Raw genomic sequence first — 25,422 nt, 5'->3', positions numbered from 1 at the left:
GTACCTTATGCTTGTTCTTTAAACTCTTGTCAAGAGGATCCAAGATCTGGCTGGGCACGTGGGCTCACGCCTGTAATCCTAGCACTTTAGGAGGCTGAGGTGGGCGATCACTTGAGGACAGGAGTTCAAGGCCAGCCTGATCAACATGGTGAAACCCCATCTCTACTAAAAATACAAAAATTAGCTGGGCCTGGTGGCACCATCTGTAATCCCAGCTACCCAGGAAGCTAAGGCAGGAGAATTGCTTAAACCTAGGAGACGGAGGTTGTAGTGAGCCAAGACTGTGCCACTGCACTCCAGCCTGGTTTCAGAGCTAGACTCCACCTAAAAAAAAAAAAAAAAAAGGATCTAACATCTATGGGGTTGGGGTGAAAGGGCAGCAAAGGACCAAACAGTGATTAATGAAATAAGTGCTTTGCTGGGTATTACCCTAAAATCAAGAGATGTCTTAATGGTAATAATCTTTGTTTTTGTTTTTGTTATTTACCTGTTAGACTCACTGGCCTTAGAGTATCTAATAAACATTGGCTTGCATTGTGTGTAATTACTACAAGTTGATGGAATCACACACTAATAGAATGGGAAGACCAAAGACTTATCTCTCAATATCCAAACTCCTGCCACCCAGAGTTTTTGCCTCGAGTTTCTGTCTTTTTCACCTCTTCTCCTACAGTTTTAGAGAGTTTCCAACATGTAGTGGAAAGAGTACTGGCTTTGGAGTCATTAAGCCCACAAAATACTTATTGCGCACCAGCTAGTCACCAGGCACAATTCCAGTGCTGGGCCCTAAGTAGGCCAGTCACAGAGACATAGGTTCAAATCCCAGCCCTGACACTTTCTAGCTGAGTGACTTCAGGCAATGTAGTCTCTCCAGCCACCAATGAAATGGGTAGTATTCTTGAAATGAGATTAAAAATACTTCTTCCATACCGGAAGTGGGGGTTGGTGGATTCAATTGGAAAAATGAATACAAAGTAAGAGCCTGACAGTGTTTTGACATAGCTAGCAGGTGCTTGATAAATGGTGCCATTTAAAATAACTTGGGCATTTCAGTTTCTGAAGGAAGTGGGCATAGTTTGCTATTCTGTGCCTCCTCATCTTGATCAGAGGAAGAGTGTGGCTGATGGGGGAGAAGAGTAGGTTGAGAGTCAAATACTGTTACTTAAATCCCAGGCACGGCCATAATGTGAACATATCATGCTACCTTTCCCTGTTCAGCCGAGATGGAGTATAGTCCTGGCCAGTGAGACTGTGTTTCAGACTGCCTCAATGCAAATAAACACTCCTGTTGAATGCACAAAGGGGCCAGGAACTATGATTTCTTCTAAAGAATGTCCATCTGTGATTAACAACCAGTTGTCCACCAATGCATTCAATAAGGACATTCAGAAGCTTCAATCATGAGTGTGCTTTAGACGTTCAGTGAGTGGTTGGATGGAGGCAGTACAAAGATAGAAAAGACACATCTTGTGGTGAATGTTTACATCTTTTGTATTTCACAGAGGGGAGCCAGATGCAGTTAATTCATTCTCTTCTTCCTGCTGCTGCTCCTTCTCTTCCCCTTCTTTTCTGCGACTTCATCATTATCATCATCAATAGTAGCAGCAGCATTAACTCTTACTGAGAACTTGTTATGGTCCAGGCATCGGGCTAAATAACACCCTTATGTGAGTTTGAGAAGCCTGTGTATCTCTTGTCAATCCGACAATTCAGAAGAGGACTTTGAGCTGGAAATAATACTTTGAGAGTTGGAGTCTGTATTCGTTTTCTAGGGCTGCTGTAACAAAGTACCACAAACGGTGTGGCTTAAACAACTGAAATTTATCATCTAACAGTTCTGCAAACTAGAAGTCCAGGATCAAGGTGTTGGCAGGATTGATTCCTTCTGGTGGCTGTGAGGAAGAATCTGTTCCATGCCTGTCCCTTGGCTTCTGTGGTTTGCTGGCACTCTCTGGCATTCCTTGGCTTGTGGAAACATCACCCCAACCTCTTCTCTGCCTTCATCTTCACATGGTGCTCTCTCTGTGCATGTCTGTCTCTGTATCCAAATTTCCCCCCAGACTGTTAGGACACCAGTCATATTAGACTGGGGCCCACCCTCATGACGTACTTTAATTTTGATTACCTCCATGAGGACTTTGTTTCCAAATAAAATTACATTCTGAGGTACAGGGGTTTAGGACTCTAACATATATATTTTGGTGGGGCACAATTCAACCCCCAACAGGGTCATAGGAATAAATGAAATTATTGGAAAGAACACATAGATGGAAGAGAGGACTGATGAAAAGAGGATTTCCGAGAGTATTGTTTAATGCCCTAAAGGTATTATGAGTAAAATGAGGCCATGGCTCCAGCAGCAAGGAGAGTGAGGGAAAGTGCCTGATCTCAGGCATGGTCCACAGCAAGACTTTGTTGGGTTCCCTTTGATCACAGGCGCTTGGAAATATTTTGTTCACAACTGAATGAAGGCAAAAGATTTCCTTGCACTAAAAAATAATTAATCTTCATTCTAGAATTGTCAACAGAATTTAATCAATTCAGGTTTTTTTTTTTTTTTTCATGTTGAAAACACTCAAAGAACATAATGGACATTCATCCTAAAAAGATCCTAAGAGCTCTTCATTTTAGTCAACCCTCAAGGGAAAATGTTTACAGTCACAAAGACAGCATGTATCATTACTGGAAAGAGAACTTCAACACTCAGTTTCCCAGAATCTAAAACTCCTATTTGTAATGAAGACAACTTTGGGGTTCAATGCAATCCCTTTATTGGTTTAGAAATCTGCAGAGATCAAGAACAGTTTAAGGGTTCCTAGAATAAATTCTGGTAGAAAAATTTCCCCTAACAGATTGAGTTTTATCTTGACTTAATAATTCAAAAGACATAATGCATCCCTAAATAATCTGTGAATAACTTAGTCCTGAACTAATTGAAACCTAAGTATGAATGAAAGCATTATACTTTGTGGCATATACTTTCCCAAATGACCCAAATGTCAATTAGAAAAAGATGAGTGAGCTTCCCTCCAATCATGTTCTCTGTCTGAAAACTTGTATGAGCCACAGCCATGTGACAGACAGAGCTGTTTCTTTACCAAAGACTGTTGTACTTCCTGCATTGTCAGTCGTATGCACTAAAACACGGCCTGCAGCAGGCTTTAATTACCATAAATACACCACCTGTCTTCTTTTTAGTGCTTAATCATGAGACGTATCATGGTTTACTGTGCAATGTGTTTGAAATACTATGCTGAGCTGCAGAATCACAGAATCCACAAAGGAAGAGAGCCCAGGGTTCAGACAAAGCAATGTGGCTAGGGTTAACCTAGTAAATCCTATTCTCTGAGGGCTGTTCTAGAGGGATCCAGACTAAAAACTGTAGATGGTATGAGAAGAGAGGGGTTTGGGATAAGCCTAAAAAGCCCCATAAGAAAGCATAAATCTGACTGTCATGTAGGATTATGGCTCTTCTAAGAGCTGGGAGACTGTGGAGGCTGACTGAAGGAAAGGCTTTGTGCTTTGGTGGCTGAAAGCTTTTGTACAGCTCTGTGAAGCCTCCTTTAGTGCAACTGCCGTCTGGGCTCTATGGGGCTGCGGCTGTGCCACCCTGGAAGGGGTGAACGAAGCAGGGGAATAGGAAGGAACTGAAGACAGAAGGCTGATGTGGGACCATGTAGTCAACTCTGGCCATTCACGGCGACTTCCAGATAGGAGAGGACCTCAAATTGTAACAGGTGACAACATCGCTACATCACTACAGATAGTTGTCACTGGCCATTAACAAGGACTACACATTCATTTGAGTGACATCTCTTTCAAGAAGCAATTATTTTGGGGTCCAAAATGCTTGTATACCCTTTAGTTCTGCACCTTCATATTATGTTAACTAGTACTCCCCTAAGTAGTTGAACTTAAGGGATGCTAAGAAGGGCCCCAGATATCGTCAGTGAAACAATGCCATTTCCTTTGGGTTAAATCCTGAGGAATCTGTGATACTTAGCCCAGTCAGATGGTTTCCCTGAAAGGTAAATGGAAGTCAGCACATGGAGGAGTGAGGGGATACAAGGGGAGAAGGGAGCACTAGGCCTTTCCCAGGGCATCTGATTCTATGGGGGCCCCTGAGGAGAGCCCTCTGGCTGCTCAAGATTGGCACTGGGTGCTGGCTGGTGGGAGTGAAGTAGATCTGGGAGAGATTCTAAAAGGGGTGTGGGAGCAGAAAAGGAAGTGCGCTAGTCATCTATTATTACATAACAATATTACCACAAACCTAGTGGCTTAGAACAGCCCACATTTGTTATCTCAGTTTCTAGGTCAGGAGTTGGACGTGGCTGGATCCATTGTCTCAATATCTCTCACAAGAATGCAATCAAGATATTGGTCAGGGCTGATTTCTCATCTGAAAGCCTGACTAGGAAATGATTCATTTTCAAGCTCATGTAGTAGTTAGCTAAATTCAATACTTTGAGAGCTACTGCATTGAGGACCTCAGTTTTTAGCTGGCAGCCATCCTCAGTTTCTTGCCATGTGGGCCTCTCCAACATGGCAGCTTGCTTCATCAAAGCATGCAAGCTGAGAAGGCAATAGAGAGAGTTTGGTAGTAAGAAGGAAATCACAATCTTATGTAACTTAATCATGGAAGTAACATCTCATCCCTTTTGACATATTCTATCGGTTAAAAGCATGTTACAAAGTCTTGCCCACACTCAAGGGGGGAGAGCATTACAAAAGGGCAGAATACCAGGAGGTGGAGATCATTGGGGGTCATCTAGAGTTTGCCCACCACAGGGAAGAAAGTGATGGCAGACATCCATTGTTTTTTCTGGTTGCTATCCATTCCTCCTTCTTCTGGTAATTATACCTAGATTTTCCTTTGACAAATAGCCCCCTCCACCATTTCCAAAGTGTTTCTGGCAGTCTCAGCCCCGGATGTCGAAAAGTGACTCAAGCTGGCAAATCAGCATATCACATGTCTGGGTTCACAGTGGTGAGTTTAGAGATGGACATGTGACCCAACCAGAGCCAATGAAGAGCAAGGAAACTTTCTTGGGAATCCTGGAAAGATATGCTCTATTTTTCAGATTGACCTAAAACTAGAGAGGATCTAGGAACTGGAGCTGCTGCCTCTGTCTGCTAAGATGTGAAGTCCAAGACTGAAAGTAACATAGCAGAAGGAGAACCAAAAGAGGTGTTGAGTCTTGATGGTATTTGTTGAACCAGTCCTGAATCCAGCTGTGTTGTAAGTGAATTATTCCTAACGTGATGAATCAAGTTTGGGTCAAGTTTTCTGTGATCTACAACTGAAGGGTCCTAACTAACATAGGAGAAGAAACTTTCATTTGTCACACTATAGGGTCATAGAAATCCCATATCTCTTCTGAAGACGACTTTTGCATCCTCCACAATTTATTCAGAGTTGACAAATTATTTTACCTAGAGTGATAGGTTTAAAATACTTAACCTATAACAATTTTTCTAAAGTGCAGCAGTTTTTAAAATTTAATTTAATTTTTTGAAACAGGGTCTCACTTTGTTGCCTAGACTGGAGTGCAGTGGCACTATCACAGCTTAATGCAGCCTCGACCTCCTAGGTTCAGTCAATCCTCCCAAAATACACAAGTTTTGAGATACTTTATCAAACCTTCCCTCAATGATGAAATAGCTTGTGTAATTGTCACTTTCCTTCCATCTTTAACTTTGACTTTGTTGTATTTTTAGTAGCCTAGAGAAACACAGGGCCCAGAGATACTAGAATTTTAGCCATCTACACATATTGTATAGAAGTTTATAGCTTCTTTTAGAGCAGATTTCTGGCTCATATACTTAAAAATCAAGTCATACTGCAATAAAATGCCTTTATTGATGCACATGGTATCCTTTGTAGATTCTAAAACCCCCTTATTTACTCTTACTCTAGAAATAAAGAACCATATATTAACATTTCAATTTACTTCAGCTTGTGCTAGAGTCTGTTGTTGACTTTGCCTGGGTTCTATGTTAGCTTGAAGGCTAAATGTGTGAATAGACTGTGTGGGAGCACACACCAACTGGTTGAGTGGTGGGGCCGTTAGCAAGAAACAAACAGACATGTAGTTTAATAAGCCACCAATATTCCACCAGTGTTCAGGCTGTTGTTATTTTTATGACACAGTAAGCTAGTACCTAAAATCTAATCTCTGAATACAGTTCACTTATTTTCAGAGACAAGATGGGGATAATGGTTATATTGCAATCATTAAAGGAATGGCAATATAATTTCAGATATTAATATTTGAAATTGTATTTACTTAATAAGCATATATTGAGTACTTGTGCTGAATGCTCTATAAAATGCTGGTACTTAATTAATTTTTCAATAATGCTACAAATATCATAGTATAGTAAGTTTCTGTGGCTAAGCCTGACATTAATTTATCAAGGCATGCTGAAGAATATTTGATTATTGGATATAGTGCAATACTAAAACTATGTAAATAATAGGCACATCTGGTTCATGCAGTTTAAGAGGGGTAAAGGTAAGGAATCTTCCCTAGACAAGTTCATTCATCAACAAATATATATTTTGCCCTTATCACATGTTAGGTTCAAGGGCTGTTACACACATTTGGGCAGTTTGTGCACTGCACAAAGGTACCTACTCAGGAGGGTAAGTGGGAACTGAAACCAAGTCTTCCTTATATATGCCAAACATTTGCCCTGGTGTGGGAGTGGTTTCATCCCAGGAGAGAGTGATGTTTCTAACTTGCTAATTGGCCAGATGTTCCTCTGCTAAGCTGAGTAGGATGGAAGGAGGGAGCATGGTAGAAAGATGTGGCTACAAAGAGGAACACACATGTGGTTCTTGCCCTTTAGGAGTTTAATTCAAGTATGGGGTTAGTTATGCAAACTGAAGATCATGATAAAAAGTCGTAAAGGCTAACAATGATTTTGGAACATATGGTTATGGCCTTGGAACTATAAGTTGAGGAGCATGGTCCACAGACTTTTATCTTTCTAATGTGTGAATAGAATAGAATATTTGAAACTGGTACTTGTGGCTTTCTGGTTGCCATAGGCATGTATATAGTGTAAAGGGAACAAAAGAGTTGTTGACAAATTTGACTTGGGGAGTGAAAGGAATTAGAGAGGATGTCAAAGAAGTGGTATGTTGGATCTGGATCTTGAAGAGAAATAGCAAGTGCAAAGATTAGTGAAGTGAAAGCACTTGGTCCATTATAGGAATGGTAAATAACTGCTATGACTTGAACTTGGAATGTGTGAGAGGGGGCGGAGGATATGTAAGATTGAGGTTAGAGCAGGAGTAGATTAGGAAGAGGCTTCTGGGACAAGCTTTGGAGTTTCAATATCCCTTTATTCACAGGGAGTCAGTGCAGCTTTTAAAGCTGGAAAGCATCATATTTTAGAAAGATCAAGCAATGTGGATGAGGACACATTAAAAAGAGAAGACCTGGAGGAGGGGACACCACTCAGGGTTATAACCTCCAGGTAAGAGATGACCAGTGTGAATCTTGGCATTGGCATTGGGGTTGGAACTTAGATGTGAGACAGCTCACAAGATACAGTCTACAGGCTGGTCTACTGTTAGATGGGTGTTGTCTTATTCTACTTGGGTTCTATACCAGAATACCTTAGCCTGGGTAACTGATAAGCAACAGAAATTTATTTCTTACAATTTTAGAGCCTGGGAAGTCCAAGATCAAAGTGCTAGCAGATTCAGTGCCTGTTCCTTTAGCTAGTACCTTCTCTGTGTCCTCACATGGTGGAAGGGGAGGGAAGCTGCCTTCCCTCGCTCTCTCTCTCTGTCTTTTTTTTTTTTTTTTTTTGAAATAGGGTTTGCTCTCTTGCCCAGGCTGGAACACTGGCACTATCATAGCTCACTGCAGCCTTGAACTCCCAGGTTCAAGCAATCCTCCCACCTCAGCCCCTACAAGTATCTGGGATTACAGGTGGGTGTCACCATGCTCAGCTAATTTTGTACTTTATGTAGAGACAGGGTTTCACCATATTGCCCAGTCCGGTCTCAAACACCTGAGCTCAAGTGATTTGCCCGCCTCACCCTCCAAAGTGCTGGGAATACAGGTGTGAGCCACTGTGCCTGGCCCAACATCTTTTATAAGGGCACTAATTCCATTCATGAGGACAGAGCACTCATGGTTTAATCACTTCCTATATTCTATCACATTGGGGATTAAGTTCCAACATATGAATTTTGGGGAAACACCAAAAATTTTGGGGAGACACCAACATAGCAGGGGTAGAGAAAGAGGTAGGGAAGAAAGGTTAACAGTGATGCTTTTGTGCGATAGTGTCAAAAACGTCTCACTACAGCACAAATTGTGAAAAAAATAGCATTTTTCTTGTTTACTACTTAGTTAAGTGTGTTTGATAGCTCTCAACCCAATGGTAAGAGAGAAAGAAGCATAAAGTGAAAAAACAAAAAACTTGGCCGGGCATGGTGGCTGACATCTGTAATCCCAGCACTTTGGGAGGCCGAAGTGGGCGGATCACAAGGTCAGGAGATTGAGACCATCCCAGCTAACACGGTGAAACCCCGTCTCTACTAAAAATACAAAAAATTAGCTGGGTGTGGTGGCATGTGCCTGTAGTCCCAACTACTTGGGAGGCTGAGACAGAAGAATTGCTTGAACCCAAGAGGCAGAGGTTGCAGTGAGCAGAGATCGCGCCACTGCACTCCAGTCTGGGCAATAGACCGAGACTCCATCTCAAAAACAAAAACAAAAACAAAACAAAACAAACAAACATACAAAAACAAAAAACAACAAAAAACTTTGGTGCTAACTAAAGAAATATCAGTCTCTTCCAAGTTAAAATAGTTCCTTTCAGGTTAACTCCACCTTTCCTGGTTACATTCAGGCTTTCAGGGTCTTTTCTTTTTACCCTGCCCACGAATCCCCCTGACCCCCTTGTATGGGTACAGAGCAAAGCTTATCTGTCATCACCGTGATGGGAAGGGCCTTTCCAGGTCTTGGCTGGTCCTATTGTGAGAGCCCTGGCTGAGTGGGGCTGGTCCCTGGGCCTGGGCGCTTTGTGCTAGTGTCCCTGTTATGCTCAGTCATGCGTGGTCCTTGGGGTCACCTGTTGCTTCTGTGCACCATTTCAGCCATATCCTTCCAGTTCAAAGTCTTTGCATTCTTCAGTTTCTGTGTCCAGATCTTAAGGCTCTTCTAGACTATGGCTGTTCTCAGAACCTCTCTGCTCCCCCTTGGGATAAGCAGGAACTTCTGGAATCCCTACATACATTGGGCAGCCCTTGGGAAACTGGAAACATATTCTTAGTCCCATATGCCTGATCACCTCCCTTATTTTTTCTAATCTGTAGCTCAAGTGCCAGATGAATGTGGAATTCTCTGTGAGGCTGGTAGCCTCATAAACGGAAGCCAGGCCAAGGTCCTGTCTATTTTGGGGTCCTCAGGAGCTTATCTGGATCTTTTATTGCACTTTGCCCCCTGTTTCTTGTTTGGTTTTTGGCTCTGGAGTTGAGGGTGTGTGTAGGAACTCTATCTCAACTCCTGCGCCACCTTTTCCAGCTCCTTCTTTCAACAATGTCTGCCTGGCCAGCAAGGAAAGGAGCTGGGTCACTAAGAAATACTCAAAGAGGTGTTTGGGTGGGTGGGTGGGTAGATGATGGTAGGAGGCGGCAAAGGTTTGGGTGGGGATCTAAAGGGACAATTAATTCGGTCTAGACAGGTTGACTTTGAGGTGTCTAAGTATTCCAAGACATCCTGCATTTGACAGTTGGGAGAAAGAGGGTTTGGAGATCAAGAGGGATTGTGGCCAGAGTTACTGGTTATGGGTGTTTGAGACAATGGGAATGGATAAGTTTAAGGAAGGCATGTAGGAAGAGGAAAGTGGGCAAGAGCAGTTAGAGGAAGGGGAGCTGGAGGAAATGTAGGTTAGGAGTGTTTGGAGAGGTAGGAGGAGAAAACGGAGATCACACTCACTCTCCGGAGTGAAGCCAGAGCTCTAGTCATATACAGATCCCACAGACCTTCGAGGGCTTCTTGCAAGGCTCAGCTCACAAAACCTCACTTAAAAAACAATTCTCTGAAGTTCATCTTGCCTTTCAAATAAGAGAGAAATATATTAGGCAAGCTGAGATGTAAACTGAATTATTGATGCGGTAGCTTTTCAAAGGAAAGGCAACATTAGCCTTAGGTTTAAGGACATCTTTGGTTTAGGGACAGCAAATCCTACCATGACGTACCTTTGTAACATTTTAAATTTCAGCTCACATTTCAGCACCAAAGGACCAAAGCCTAGATCTGAGATCTTGCACTTGCAAAAAGGAAGATCACCTGGAAGAACAAAATAGAAGACTCCTGCTCCCAATAGGCTTGGGTCAGGAAGAAGGCTGTTGGCATAATTGTGGAGTAGGAAGATGGAAAACAACTCCCAGAGATCCCAACAGCTGCACGCATGCTTGGGCAGTGGCTGCAGGTGAAGTTGTGGGAAAGCAAGTCATGAAGGGCATTAATCAAGGTAAAAGCAAAAGGGAAATGAGGTTCTTCAGGGCACAGTGTGTGGGAAGCAACAGCATGATGGAATCATTAGGAGAGATGCCCATGACTCCCGCGCCCAGGAGGGTCTCTTGTTTCTGCAGGGGTCCCTGCTTCCATCTCCTAAGGGGCAGGCAGAGAGTGCAGAAGCCAGGATCATCAATACCCAAGAGGGAGCATCGAAGAGTGCATGCTTCCTCTACTATGTCGTGATATAGATGGAGGCCAGGATTTGGGGGCTTTGGAACACATCTCTCCCAGGCCTGATTGTTAGGAGAGGACTTAGGCAAGGTGTGGGCAATGCTGGTGCTTCACCTTTCCTTGTTGACCAGACAGACCTAGAAGGGTCATTTGTCAAAACAAGGAAAATCTTTTCCAGGGGTGAGGCAGGTGTGGCTGCCTGTATGTGAATGTGCTGCACACCTTTCCCATCAGCAGGTGTCTGAGACCCTACTCTCCTCCTGACTTTGTTGGCCCTAGCATCAGCCTGTGAGGTCCAGGACCCAGAGCCCAAGTCTTCTGGCTCCTAGGCTGGCACACAACCTAACAACAATTTCTGTGCCTTCATATTTTCATCTCTGCAAGGAGGATAGTAAAAATAGCTCTCAAGTAGGGAATGATGACTGCATTTGAGAACAGGGCAAAAAAAAAAATCTGAAAATTGAACTTCTTGTCACTAGGCAATTGTAACACGTTTTGAAGATTATGACCTAATCAAAATTACCCAGGTATTCTGCTCTGGAAATGCTCAACAACCAGACAGGATGTTTTTGAATGCAGTAATAAAAATTATCTCTAGGAGCAAAACCTACTGAATCTTAAACATTCCTTCCAGGGAAGGAACACTCTCCAAGTCCTTCTCAGTTTACACCAAAGAATTCCACATAATTCATTCCTGTTGTGGTAGTTAGTAAACCCTTACGACATACACAGGTCAGAGCCAATACAAAAAAACAGAAGCAAAAACAAGAGGTAGTTTTAAAAATGTTCTTTAAAGAAAATATAGATGAATATGTGGAAGAGGTATTATAGCTATTATTTACTAAAAAATGTGAAGCTTTTCTATTTTAATTTCTTTTGAGAACTAGGCTTTCAAAGAAAAAATCCTAAGACTTTCTAGCACCTATCTTTCTTGTTATTGGGATGACTTACATTACATTGTATTTTTACACTTTAAGAAATATTGTCATTTAGAAAAAAGGCAACTAATTATAAGATGAAATGATACCAACTTATAATTTTTTTATAGACTATACAACAGAGCAATAAACATTGCATAGGTGTAGTTCTATACACATTTCAATTAGTGATACCTTTCACATTTCAAAACTATTTCAAAAACCGAAATATATTTTAATAAATGTGATGCTTAAAATTTTTGTTTTCTACTTTGTAGGTTATTTTTTCCACAGACGCATTTCTGATCCTAAATAATCATTTACATGAATTCACATGTTTTTGATCTAGGTAACTTTTTTCTCCACATTTCTTGAGTAATTTATTTAACTTAAAATACTTAACAGAATGTAGATTCTTTTTTATTTCTTATGTGCCAGGCATGTGTCTAGATTATTTAAGAGACAAATTACGAATAATCTTTTTCTTTTGTTTCTCTTGAGGAGAAGATATGTAAGTGGCGGCTCTGTTCGGTGGGAACTCTCAGGAAAACTGCTTGTTTCTAGTTCTAGGACATACTTGCGCACCTCGGCCTGCCATGCCTAACTGGGGTCATAAGCCATGTGACACTGGTGTTCACCTCACATAGCGCCGCACCCCACCCCACTGCCACCCCACCTAGGACTAGATGCCAAATGCTGACATCAGCTGCTGCCGTGATGTTATCGATAGTTTTTGTTGTTGTTGTTTTTTGGTTTGTTTGTTTTTGAGACAGGGTCTCACTCTGTCACCCAGGCTGGAGTGCAGTGGCACCATCTCAGCCTACTGCAACCTCTACCTCCTGGGCTCAAGCGATCCTTTCGCCTCAGCACCCCAAGTAGCTGAGACTACAGGTGCGTGCCACCACGCCTGGCTAATATTTGTATTATTTTTTTTTTTTTTGTAGAGATGGAGTTTCACCATTGGTACCCAGGCTGGTCTCAAACTCCTGAGCTCAAGTGATCCACCTGCCTCAGCCTCCCAAAGTGCTGGGATTACAGGTGTGAGCCACCACACGTAGCCTGTGTTGTCTATAGTTTTATCAAGGACAGACTAAGGTATATTGGAATTAAAAAAAAAGTGGATTTTAACAATGAAGGTTTATATCTTGCTCATCTCCATCATGGGTTGGCTGGGGGCTCTGCTCCATGCTCCTCATTTGGGGATGTATACAGAAAGAGCAGCTACCACCTGAGCTGCTCTGCATTAATTAGTCTCTAATGCAGAACTAAAGATAGCTAAGGAGGCCTCATTTGGCCATTAAAGTTTCTAGCCTGATGGTGACATGTGCCACTTCTGCTCACTACTCATTGACTGCAACAAGTCTCACAGCCCCACCCAGCCACTAGGAGCCAGGAGGTACAATCCTATCATGTGCCAGGAAGGTGGGAATTCAGAAATGCTGGGTGAACAGCATTAATGATGATCACAGTTGCCCATGCAGTGTGCATCTCCTCTTTCTCTTTCCTAGGAGATTGCTGACTTTGGTTAGTTTTCTATCTCTCCTCCATGCTGACCGTTAATTTAGGCAAAGCTAACCCCATTTTGTGATACTAGGAGTGGACTTTGATGCACTTAAGCCAAACAAAATAATACAAACTAGTTGTGATAGGTTCAGGAAAGAAGATGAGATACAATTCAGGCTAATGAGATGCCATGTGAGGTTTGCAGAAGCTTTTGGGAAACTTTCTTTTCATTTTTTTAGGATATGTTCTAGGAGTAACTCCCTTGCTTTCCCTGGATGTGTGTGAGAAAGCACAGGCATCCACTTTCTGACCAACAGGAGACCCAGTCTCGGATGGAGCAGACACCATGCATGGTAGAGCAGAGAGACAGAGAAAACCTAGGTCCTTGATGAAATGATTGGCCACTGGATCAGCCACAGTTAAAGACTGCCTACCTTTGGACTTCTGGTTATCTTAGGCTAAAAATGTCCTTTTTGTTTAAGGCACTTTGAGCCGGGTGTCCTAAGACCTAGCAGTCTCAACCATCCAAACAAATAAGCTGAATTAACTAGATTTCCTGTCATGTCCTTCCTGCCTGATTGGTAGCCCTTGACTCCAATTTGGCCTCATTTTCCGTACCTTACTGGCTGCCTTTTCCTCTAATCATAGGTCACTTGGAAATAAAATATAGATTTACTTCAAACTCCCACTATCACATGCATTTCTTTTCTTACTGACTTCATGGCCTTCAAATATGGCCTCATAATCATTTACTCTCTGCCAGGTTCCTCCAACTACTTGGATCACTCCTAGCCTGTCTTGATTGGCCACCTCCACACTAATGCCAAAATGGATGCCAATTTCTCGATATCTCTGCTTCTTAAAAAACATGTCCTTTGTCTTGATAAATTGTGTCTTCCCTACACAGTGGTTGGAAACAAAGCAGCCCACCTGGTCACACACTCTAAAATACAAAAGGTCAGTGAAGCAGTCCTCCACTGTGTCAGTGCACATGCTGTCACCAGGAGCGTTGTGACTTCAGGATGTGCTTCCTCGAGCCCTAACTTGGGGCTGCACTATTGAGGCCTCAGCAAGCTGATTTAAAGCTGCTATTGAAAAATCCCATCACATCCCATCCGTGAGCTGAAGAGTGACAGTGGAGCCTATTTCTACGGCACTTGTTACAGCAAAAGGCAGAAGCCCCGGCACTGGGGTGGGCAGCGGTGGGCTTTTTAGATCCATATTTCAATGGGCATATTTTAGGTGAATTCTAATAGGCACGAAGTTAACACACTTTGTATGTCTCCCATCCTGGCTCATTTGCTGCCTAAATGTAAGAAGCTATGCCAAAGTAACTTACTCAAGTAGTTTGGGGGAAGTCAGGGACAAGGCAAAGCTACGAGTAATCTAGGAAAAGGAAATATTCTAGGGGCTGTTTGGAGCTAGAAGGAGTGGTGTTATTGATGTGATTGGACATATGGAGTTTAAATTGGCTTTTCTGAATTATTAAGAGTTTCTGATTTATACCACAGAAGACCTGAACTTTTTAGATTTACTGTCCTTGTATCCAACAGGGATGATTCCAGAGAGGTTGCTGGCAGGTTCTACAAAAATATTCTGAGACTGACAGTTGCTTTGGGGAATAAAAAGACAGCGTGTGTCTGCTTCTTTCAGCCCCTCTTCCTTCTCTCTGGCTCATTTTATCAAGTCATGCAAAGCTTTCACTAATACAATTGAGGCTTACAAACTGTTAGAAGAATCGCTGTCTTAATGAACATCATTTAAGGAAGAGAGGAAGAAAGAAAGAGGCGAGGGATGGGGAGAAAGAACAGAAGCCTGTTATCTTGCTGGTTTGGCTTCCTCTCATCCAGAAGGCTGACTTTCCGGCAATGGGAAGGAGGATGGGCCAAATTATGGTAATTAGGATCTTGTATGGCAGCTCGTGATGTGCATTTCCTTCATTTCATTGTTTCTCTTCATGTTTGCTGGAAGACCAAATAATACACTTCTATGTTTGTGCCAAAGGATTATTCTTGGGATTCAGAAGACGAATGGCCATCAGAGAGCATGTCTGGCCCATCTTTCCGGAAAGGTTTTCAGTGGGATGAGGCAGGTGGCTTAGTAGAATCAGGTGACTTGTTTCTAGGGGACTTTAGACGCTTTAGAAGAAAATAAAAAGGTTTTAAGAACTTCTCTGTGGATCTGTTATCCAGGTGCTAACCACCTAGTTGGATTATTATTATTTTTCCTTCTTCCTGCTATACATATTTTGTCTTCTAAGAGGCTCAAGTTGTAGGAAAAGCACACAGGGAGATAAGTATAGCTCATTTTCTTATCCAAAGGAGGTTGCAGTAATTTCTCCTATTAGAACAGCAAATTCCCTCCAACCCAGACCTTGGTCTTTTCCCATCCATTGGCAACTTTTAACTGACGACACAGAGGCTGATTCTTTCCAACTGCCAATCAGTCATGGTGCAGGTCACCTTTAAATTCACTTTATATTAAACAAGAAAATAAAGGAACTGCTTGAAACACTGAACTGCTTGATTAGATGGAAATTCTTGTAGCCTATTTTAATGGAACCATAATTTCCAGCAGCTATTTTTGAGAAGAAACTATTAAAGAAACATTGGCTCTTGAATTTAATGTGATCTCATACATCACTAGCTGTGTGATGAACATCTGCTTTTAAAGTAGGGCTCACACTGACAGCCGCCCTAATTCTACTTCTTTGCTATCAACATCAGCCCTGTGGTTCCAGTTATTCAACATCATTCCCCACGTGGTAAATTTATATAGCTTTCAGTTCACGCCTTTTCTGGGAAGGCCTGTGGCAACTTTGCCCATGTTTTGATTGTTCTTTGAGTCACAAATAGCAGGAATACCAGTGCTATGCATTCATCATGTGCCAATGATGACAGAACCAAGAAGCTTCAGGTCTGGGGTCCTCTGGTCCACTATCTCATTTTGTGAAAAAACTAGGGTTCAAGTGACCTCCCCAAAATTTGTTGGCTATTTAGAGCAGATTTGTTAAGAGAATGCAGAGGCTTTTTACTGTGTTTTATTGAAGTGTAATGTGTAGTATTATACTTCTGAAGTACATAAGAAAAAGTGTGTAGATCGTACGTGTATGTTCGGTGAATTCACAAAGTGGGAACATCTGTCTTGCCAGCACCCAGCTCAAGAAACAGCTCCAGTTCTTTTATGCTCCCTTCCCATCCACACCGAGCCGCTCTAACAGTGATCCCATCTTGACTTCTAACACCTTAGACTAATGTTGCTTGTGTTTAAACTTTATATTAATGGGTCTAAAAATCCTTAAACCAGTTCTCTTTCCACTACCACAGTTTCTTTGGGCACCACATTCTCCTATGGGAGATACCACAAGAGTTAGAGTTTTAAAAGTGAGACTGGGAAGGAAAACCACATTAAATTTGGACATCAGATTTTCATCATAATCAAGTTGGCAGCTCTATAATCTTCCATAGTTAGAGACAAGGCTACTAGAGTTAAGTTGCTAAAAAACCAAACCAAAACAAACCCAGCTCTTGTCTGGTCAGCTGTGAGTGCAGGTCCAGCTGTTTGCTGCTCACTCTAATGACTGAGTGTGAGTTCAAACCATTCTTTAGAAAAATTTATTACCTTTTTGTGGCTGCTATTGATTTTTACCCTGACATATTATTATTCTTGACAATATTGCTTTTTCATCACTGACATCTTAGTAAACCCAGAGTCAGAAATATCACTGGACTGCTTTCAAAATTTCTTCACAATGAAAAACCAGCTTTCTACATCTTATTTCCTGTAATGCAAAGCTAGCCTTTCTGTTTGCCTGCTTTCATGTTGATTTAAACACTTGGTTTTCTGTTACACATATTTCCCACCTCTCCTGGTTTTCCCCTCTTTTGTCCAGGAGGTGATGTAAATGTACATGCTTTATTAACCACCCACTTGTGCAAGGATGTTCTGATTGCATCTTAGAAATGCTAGCAGGCCAGTCGCGGTGGCTTACGCCTGTAATCCCATCACTTTGGGAGGCCGAGGTGGGCAGATCACCTGAGGTCAGCAGTTTGAGAACAGCCTAGCCAACATGGTGGAACCGTGTCTCCACCAAATACAAAAATTAGCTGGGTGTGGTGGTAGGTGCTTGTAATCCCAGCTACTCAAGAGGCTGAGGCAGGAGAATCGCTTGAACCTTGGAGGTGGAGGTTGCAGTGAGCCAAGATCATGCCATTGCACTCCAGCCTGGGCGACAAGAGCTAGACTCCATCTCAAAAAACAAAACAAAACAAAATGCTAGCAAATAGCAGGATCTGATGCAGACTGATGGTCAGCTCACAGGAAACATCGGATTTCCATCTTTTGGTCACACATCCTTCTTTGCACAGTCAGATACTTCCCAAAGCAGTTTTTTTATGTACTGAAATAAAGATAAGTGGATGCAGAATTGAGTTTACCAGCTATCCAAACTCAGCATATTTGTGGATCATCTCATTTTTCTGCTCTGTAAGTTACCGAATATGAGAAAACCAGAATAGAGCCTCCCTGTCTGGTAAGTGAAGGGGGTAAAGTTATAGTAGCAAAAACAAGGTACAGGAACAAAGTGCTTGGGGGAGCTCTCCAGGAAACATTATATACAGCCTCATACTCTCTTACCCAGAGGGAGCAGTCTTGAGGAACTGTTAAGAGCCAATAGTGAAAAAGCTATTTAGTCATGGATGGTACCATGTCAAAGTGAACTAAAAGAAGTAGCCGTGACAGAGATAATTAATTCATCTGTAATAGAGTCTGGACTCACGGAGAATTCTAGCAGTTTTTGGATTAAATTGGGTGAGAGACTTGTTATGGCTTCCAGGCCAGAAGCTGGCCAGAAAGGAGTTTGCTTAGAATTTTTGTTTTTATTTTTATTGGCTGTCAACATTCCAGCTAACGAGGAGACTACAGGCACACACTTCTATTCATTTTCCCTCCCAAGACACCTTCCTGAGTGTCTCTATCCATTGGATGCTTGTAGGGAGCAAGCGTTTGCCTTTGTGGGGTGAGGGAAAGGAGAGAAAGTGGGAAAGAAAGCAGGGATGACACTGATAGGAAATCTCTGTACCTTTGATTTCGAATGAGAATGTGATGCTTTTCTTTCATCACCAGTATTGAAACCTTGCTGTTTTGAACTTCTTAAAGATCCAATATCTCTCCACAACCTTACGGAGAGACTGGGAGTAGGGAAGCTCCTTCAGGCAAACTCTCAGGTCCCTGAGAGCATAATATCCCAAGAAAGAAAAACTGAAATCATCCTGCAGCCACAAGTAAAGATCTCTTAGATGCTGACTGTCAGCTGCAGTCGTCCTAGTTTGACAGACCAGGTGAATCAAGACATAGTCATCTTGGAATCTAAGAATACAAAGACCCTGCACCCTGGGGGAACAATATTTTCAATCAGGAAATGTATCCCTTAGTTTCCCTGAAAATCCGAATCTCTCCTGTTCTTTGATCTGTGGAAATGGAAATAGCTCAAAGAAGTTGAGATTCCCAAGTATGGCCAGGCAACCAGCAGTTCCAGCTAGTTCTTGGAGATCTTCCACAAATTTTAGTCATTAACATTGTTTTTCTAGATCCAGAAAAGCACTATTTTTCTAGATCCATTGCTTCCAAAGATCCAGAAAAACAGATGGGTGGGAAGACCCCTGAACTACAGTGATCATGTGATGTGGTTGGAGGCTAAAAATATCAAGGAGTCTGTGATGCAAAAGCAGAATGGGCATCTAAGTAGGGGACCAATAATCTCAGCCCAAGAATGTAAGGCTGCCAGGAACCCTTTCTCTATGCTTAACTCCATGATTAATTAAACTCTTTTAAATTATGCCAGAATTAACCCTGTCAATAGAAATGTTGCCCACAGGCTTGGTTCCCAGCCTTTTGAATTTCCCTTTGTCCTTTTGTGTTTGTTTTGTGAGCAATGAGAAAGTACCCCTGAAGCCAAGGAAGTCTGAGCCAGTGACAACCCCTCCTCCCCACAGACCAGAGCACACAATGGTGATAACTTGGTTACTGGAGAGGAATCAGCTCAGAAAAACAGTTCCAACTACACCAAGAAGAAGCTCAAAGGAAAAGAGGGCAGGTTATAGAAATAATACTAGAATATTAACCATAGAAAAACAATTTTAAAGACTAAAGTTTGTGGAAGATCTCCCAGAAAGTTCAAGATGCTCTATCCGTGCTTTTCATTTAGGTCAACCATGTGGAGAAAGACCAAATGACTTAATAATACAACCATACATTTGAGTAGTATTTCATAGACACAGATGACTTTTGCTTGTCCTGTCTTATTTGGTGTCCTTACTTGAACCTGGGAAGTAGGTATATAAGGTATTCATTTGTATGCAAGGAAAATGAGGCTTGAAAATGTTATGTGACTTGTCCAAGGTAAAAAATGACGAGGATTCTGGTCTTCTAACAACTGGTTGGATATGAATTTCACTGCACTAGAATGTCCATCTTTCCTGCTTAACATATTTCAGGAGGGTGAATTCTAGATGATGGGCTTGGCATCCTGACATAAATCAGATAGTAATTAAGATGACTAATGGTCTGCTTTAGGAACTATGCGTTTCAAAAGGAAAACAGGATACGATGTTGTACCTAGGTGGTTTATACTCTGGTTGGGGAAAGTGGTCCTAAAATAAAGAATAAACAGGACACTGCCAAACTGGATGGTACCAAAAAAAAGTGCAAGCAAATTCCAGAAAGGAGACATATGTATGGCCAGGCAAAGGTTTTCAGACAGGAGATAGGACCTAGGTGAACTGCACATTGTAGACAAGCAGGCTCTGTCTATGGGAGAGCAGCAGGGTGCATGAATCCTCCCTGGGGAATGAAGAAGGCAACTCTGGAAACATCTTGATTTTGGCAGGTATAAGGACATTTTGGAATTTGTGGGGAAAATTGCCTTGGGTGGTAAATAGAAGGTCAGGCTATGAGGACCCCCATCCCTTAAAGCTTTAGTATCAATTTCAACACTTGGAATTGCATTTGGAAGCAACCAGGTAGCTAGGCTAGAGTGCAGAGCCCTGGTGAATAAACACGGTCCATCTGGTTTACACTATTCAGCAAGGTGACTTCATTGGCTTTTTTCTTATCACGCAAGACAGTTTTGAATACAGAAACCTAGCAGGATAAATCAGGAAATTCAGAAACCCAGAGACAGATTTGCTTGGCTGGCATATTCTACAATATACAATGTTAATTTAGTGCCTTCATTGTATAGTAGATGGAAAAAACTGCTAGAAAAAATTAGGGCCCATAATCAGTCTCAATATTGACAAGAGTCTTGTTAAAGGGATCACTCTTCATTAAGATGTGTATGGGAGGAATTCTCTTGAAGGGCATCTAAGTCAACCACAGCCTCCTGAACTCAGGGCTGATAATATTAATGATCAGTGCTGGAGACTTAACAATGGAGGGAAAAACATAGTTTATGAATGGATGGCTACATTATGTAATTTTTCTCTGCTTTTCTACCTCTTTAAGCTGTGCAAATCCATATTAAGATACATACAAATGTAGTGTAAAATTGGGGGGAGGGGGCGTGGGAGTCACTGACACTTGAAAATAGGAGCCAAAATTTCTTACTCCTAGTAGGCTGGGTAATGGGACAGAAAGCTGGAGTCTGTGCTGTTAATCTTAATTTTGTTTTCTGCATAGTGGCTTTCCATGAAGATAGCTGAAGACTGACTGGAACATGGAAAAGCCCAGAAATCCAACCCAGTTAAAAATGACCCCTTAACATTTCTCTGAACCCCAACAGTCTGTTGGAGTTAAGAGTCATTCTAACTCACTTATTGCCTGAACTCTGTCCCCAAGACTGAGTTAGGTTCTCTTCTTATACTCACCAAGAACACCATGTACTTTTCAAGCTATAGTTGGAGTGTATGTGTCTGTGTGCAAAAGAGGAAGAGAAAGAGAACATTTAAACAGTTCAGGCTGGTTATTGGTCTTCCTTCCCATTTATGGAAGATGAGCTATTGGTAAGCATGTGAGGGGCTGTGAATTCCACACTTCTCTCAATCCTCAGTTCTCCTGTGTTTTCCATAGCATGAGCATCTTGCTGTATTGTGTGTTTTGGAGTTTAAAGAAACAGATTTTTTAAAAAAGCATAGTCCACAAATACAAGAATGATGCTCTACCAAGAAGCAGCAATTGCTTCCATCATCAGTGGAAAGATAGGCTTGCTGTGTTGGACTTAGGGAAATGGTGGTGCCTTCTTAAAAGAGATTTTCAAGGGTAACTTCGGCTGCACATTTTGCCTTGCCTACTGACTTTAGACCACAACTTTTGTGTAAATGCAGTCTTGTTGAGGAGTGAGAGAGGGAACGAGTGAAGGAGAAAAGAAAGACTGAAGAAGTGACCAGTTTGATTTGGATAACTCTCCTTAACGCTCAGGAAAATATATCCTTGCCCGCAAATGGTTTACATGCTCCAATTGTTGATGTAGCATTTTTTAGACTCCAGCAATTCTCACAGCTTTCACATGAGGAAGTCAGGGAGAAGACAGCTTTGTTCTCATTAAAAAAACAGGAAAGTCATGGTACCAACTGGCTTTAGTCAGTGAGAAAATATTAGACCTGGAATTCCAGGCTCAGTCTATCTTCTCACATGTATAATTTAAGCATGAAATAGGCCACTACATACTTTTCCAACAGTGTGAGGGCAAAAGTAACAGAAAAGGTTCTTATAGTGTTTTTGGAAGAAGCCCTACAATAGATTGAAAAGATAAAGTGTGAAATGGTGTGTGAGGACTGTGCTAAGTTAAGAGAGGAGTCAGTCTGAGAGGCTGTCGCTGGCAGGACTCAGGAGGGAGCATCTCTGACGCCTTCTGGAAAACACTGTCTTGAAGAGCCATTTCAGATCCCTGGATACACGTGTGCTGAGCTTCCTACTAGTTAGGCTGCAGGTGATTCTGTTTTGCTTATTAGGCTATAAATTAGTTGACCTACATCATGTGTCAGAGATTATAAGAACAGAACCAGGAAATCAGCTGAGAGTACTCCTCATAAAGAAATTATGTTTTCCCCCATGTGTGAGCAGAAATAAATGGTTTCTATTCTTCCTATGGCACCACATAGTTTATAAAAGAACCACTAGGGATAGGTTGCGATGCACAGGGTTTAAAAATTCAACGAGAAAGAACTTGACAAAGATATTAGTGTTCTTATAAAGGAGACACCAAGCACTGGCTCACACCTATAATCCCAGCACTCTGGGAGGCTAAGGCAGGAGGAGCCCAGGAGTTTGATACCAGCCTGGCAACACAGGAAGACCCTACCACATACACACAAAAATAGCCAGGTATTGTGGCATGCACCTGTACTCCCAGCTACTCAGGAGACTGAGGTGGGAAGATTGCTTAAGCCCAAGAGCTCAAGGCTGCAGTGAACTATGATTGTGCCACTGCACTCCAGCTTGGGTTACAAAGCAAGACCTTGTCACAAAAAAGAGATTTTTGATATCTCTCTCGTCCTTATGCTATGTGAGGATGCAAGGAGAAGAATGCCATCTACAGAAGCAGGCCTTCATCAGACACCAAATCTGTTGGTGCCTTAATCTTGGACTTCCCAGCTTGCAGAACTGTGAGAAATAAATTTCTGTTGTTTATAAGCCACTCAGTGTATGGTGTTCTGTTATAGGAGCCTGAAGAAAGACAATAACCACCCCAAATCTATTGTTTTCATGCTTTCTATTGTTTGAGGCCACATGACTGTACTAAGAATGAGCTAACATTAATTTTCGGCCTCACAGCTTCTGTATTTCCACAAATCATCCAAATGATACTGAAAGCAATTGCAAGACTTTCCTATACTTGAAGGACAGAGTGCATAAGCTGAATAACATGGGGCTTCAGTAATGATGCTGAGTTTTTCTGAGAGTTTCTCAATGCAACTATGAGAACAGTTCCTTTTAGAAATGGAAGGATATTTACCCCAATGCCCAGTACTGAAAATATTTAAAAACAAGAAAACAGAACAAAACATGAAAGTAAGTGGCTTGCAATAGCAAAGATGTACTATGATAATTTCAGATTGCAACTAGGCCTACTTATACAGAGGGCACAATAGAAGGATTTTCTAGAATTGTCAATTCTTAACAATGCTGGGCTTTTATTAAGTATATCACTATGTTATTTTAAAAGTTAATTTTCTAGTAATGAAATTGCATTCATATGATTTTGGTAATTAAACTTAATTGTGTAATTAGAACAAACGAGCAGAATTAGATTGCACTAGCCATATGTAACAACATTATTGGGTATATAAATCTTTTTTTCAAGTTTTATATAGCGTGTACACACACACACACACACACACACACACACCCCACACACACAGTAGTAGTCTTATTCGACAGGACCAGGAACTTTCATCTTAGTGTGTTTAGAATGGCACCTATTATTTCAATCCGTCTTACTCCTCTCCCTACAAGGAATTATATCGGTGGCACTAGAGATGTAAATGAGATCTGTTAGTGAGCAGTGAGAATGCGTGGGTAAGTAGCAGATTGAGAAAGTTGATTCTATGGTAACAATACCTTCAATTTATTAAACATTACATTATAATAGATACAGGGTTAATCACTTTACATATCACCTCATCCAAAGTTTGACAATGCTATGAGGTAAGTGTTATTCTTTTTTTTTTTTTTTTTAGCTGTTTCAAATACAGTTTAATTTATGTGCCAAAAATTATTGAGAATTTTTAATGATTTCTCACATGCTTACACACTGGATCTTGTAATTCAAGCTTTGAAAAACAAATTGATTTCTTTTTTTTTTTTTTTTAAAGCAATGGCAACAAAAGCCAAAATTGACAAATGGGATCTAATTAAACTAAAGAGCTTCTGCACAGCAAAAGAAACTACCATCAGAGTGAACAGGCAACCTACAAAATGGGAGAAAATTTTCGCAACCTACTCATCTGACAAAGGGCTAATATCCAGAATCTACAATGAAATCCAACAAATTTACAAGAAAAAAACAAACAACCCCATCAAAAAGTGGGCAAAGGATATGAACAGACGCTTCTCAAAAGAAGACATTTATGCTGCCAAAAGACACATGAAAAAATGCTCATCATCACTGGCCATCAGAGAAATGCAAATCAAAACCACAATGAGATACCATCTTACACCAGTTAGAATGGCAATCATTAAAAAGTCAGGAAACAACAGGTGCTGGGTAGGTGTTATTCTTATCCTCATTCGACAGATGAGGAAGCTGAGCAAGTAGCTCCTGACCATTATGCTAGTTTGATAAAATTTAAGATTATAATTCTAAATATTGCAAAAGACTCCATTCTCTGCTCTTTCATCTTTCCAAGCGGGTCACTGAATTTTATATACACATTTCAGTCTTTAACCAGTGGCTAAGCTGGTTGGACTACTGTGCTGATGAGGTAATTTTTTTAAAGATGAAATGGTTTGCATCATAGCTGTGTGGCTCCTTGGTAAGTGTTTATTCATTGTTCATGAGGCACCAGTTGCTTCTAGGAAGGGAAGGTTGGGAATAGTGGACGGTCTTTCCACACAGAGGGTCTGACATGGACACAGTGTACATGGAGGTACAGAAGGGCATCGTGCAGAGGGCAAGTGTGTTTGCAATTTGGCAAATTTGGGGGTTCAGGGGAAGAAGGACTGGTGGAACCAATGGGGGCCAGAATACAGGAGATTTGTAGGCCCAATCAATGCTTGTGGAATTAACCCTGCAGGAGATAGGGGCCTATGATGGTACCAATGTGGTCAAGGCTTGAGCATTAAAGCTGCATAATGAAATTTTCCCTTCAGAAAGAAAAATCTAAAACTAGTGTGGAGAATGAACTTCTTGGAGGGGCAAACAGAGGTGAGGAGAAAGCAGTTGAGAAATCATGAGGACTTGGGAGGGAGAGAAGTGGCCAGAGCCTAAAGACATTTCTAGGTTAAGATCCACAGGGTTTCGACAGCCAGTGAAAGCAGGTTGAGAGAATATTGAGGGCAATATTAACCAAGATCAAGTGGAAAAGCCTTTTTATTCCCATTGGAGAACTTAAGTAAATTAAATTTTGGACATGTTGAATTTGAGGGACCTATGGGACAGTCAGCTGGAGGTGTTCAGAAAGTAGTTGGAAATATGGCTCTTGAAGCTTCAAGTTGGGTTGGGGCTAGAGTTCTAGATATTCACTTACTTAGCAGAGGTTTATTGAGTGCCTACTAAGCTCTAGGATCTATTTTGGAGACTGGAAGTAGAGCAGTGAACGACAGTCCTCTGCATGTGTGGAGATGGC

At 41.6% G+C, this 25,422-nt stretch overlaps 1 protein-coding gene and 1 long non-coding RNA gene across 2 annotated transcripts in view; one reads left to right on the top strand and one right to left on the bottom strand.

Moving 5' to 3' along the window:
• LHFPL3 (LHFPL tetraspan subfamily member 3) overlaps positions 1-25,422 on the bottom strand; it is a 591,478-nt gene that overhangs the window by 106,644 nt on the left and 459,412 nt on the right. The gene's annotated exons all lie outside the window — the stretch shown is intronic.
• On the top strand, positions 5,103-13,820 carry LOC103891186 (uncharacterized). Its single transcript, XR_655429.3, has 4 exons — positions 5,103-5,239; positions 7,361-7,485; positions 10,249-10,500; positions 13,378-13,820. It is a non-coding gene; the product is annotated as an uncharacterized LOC103891186 (long non-coding RNA).

This window comes from Pongo abelii, chromosome 6, assembly GCF_028885655.2.
Source record: "Pongo abelii isolate AG06213 chromosome 6, NHGRI_mPonAbe1-v2.0_pri, whole genome shotgun sequence".
Taxonomy (NCBI): domain Eukaryota; kingdom Metazoa; phylum Chordata; class Mammalia; order Primates; family Hominidae; genus Pongo; species Pongo abelii.
The sequence above is the reverse complement of the archived record's forward strand: the minus strand, read 5'-3'. Positions and strand labels throughout refer to the sequence as shown.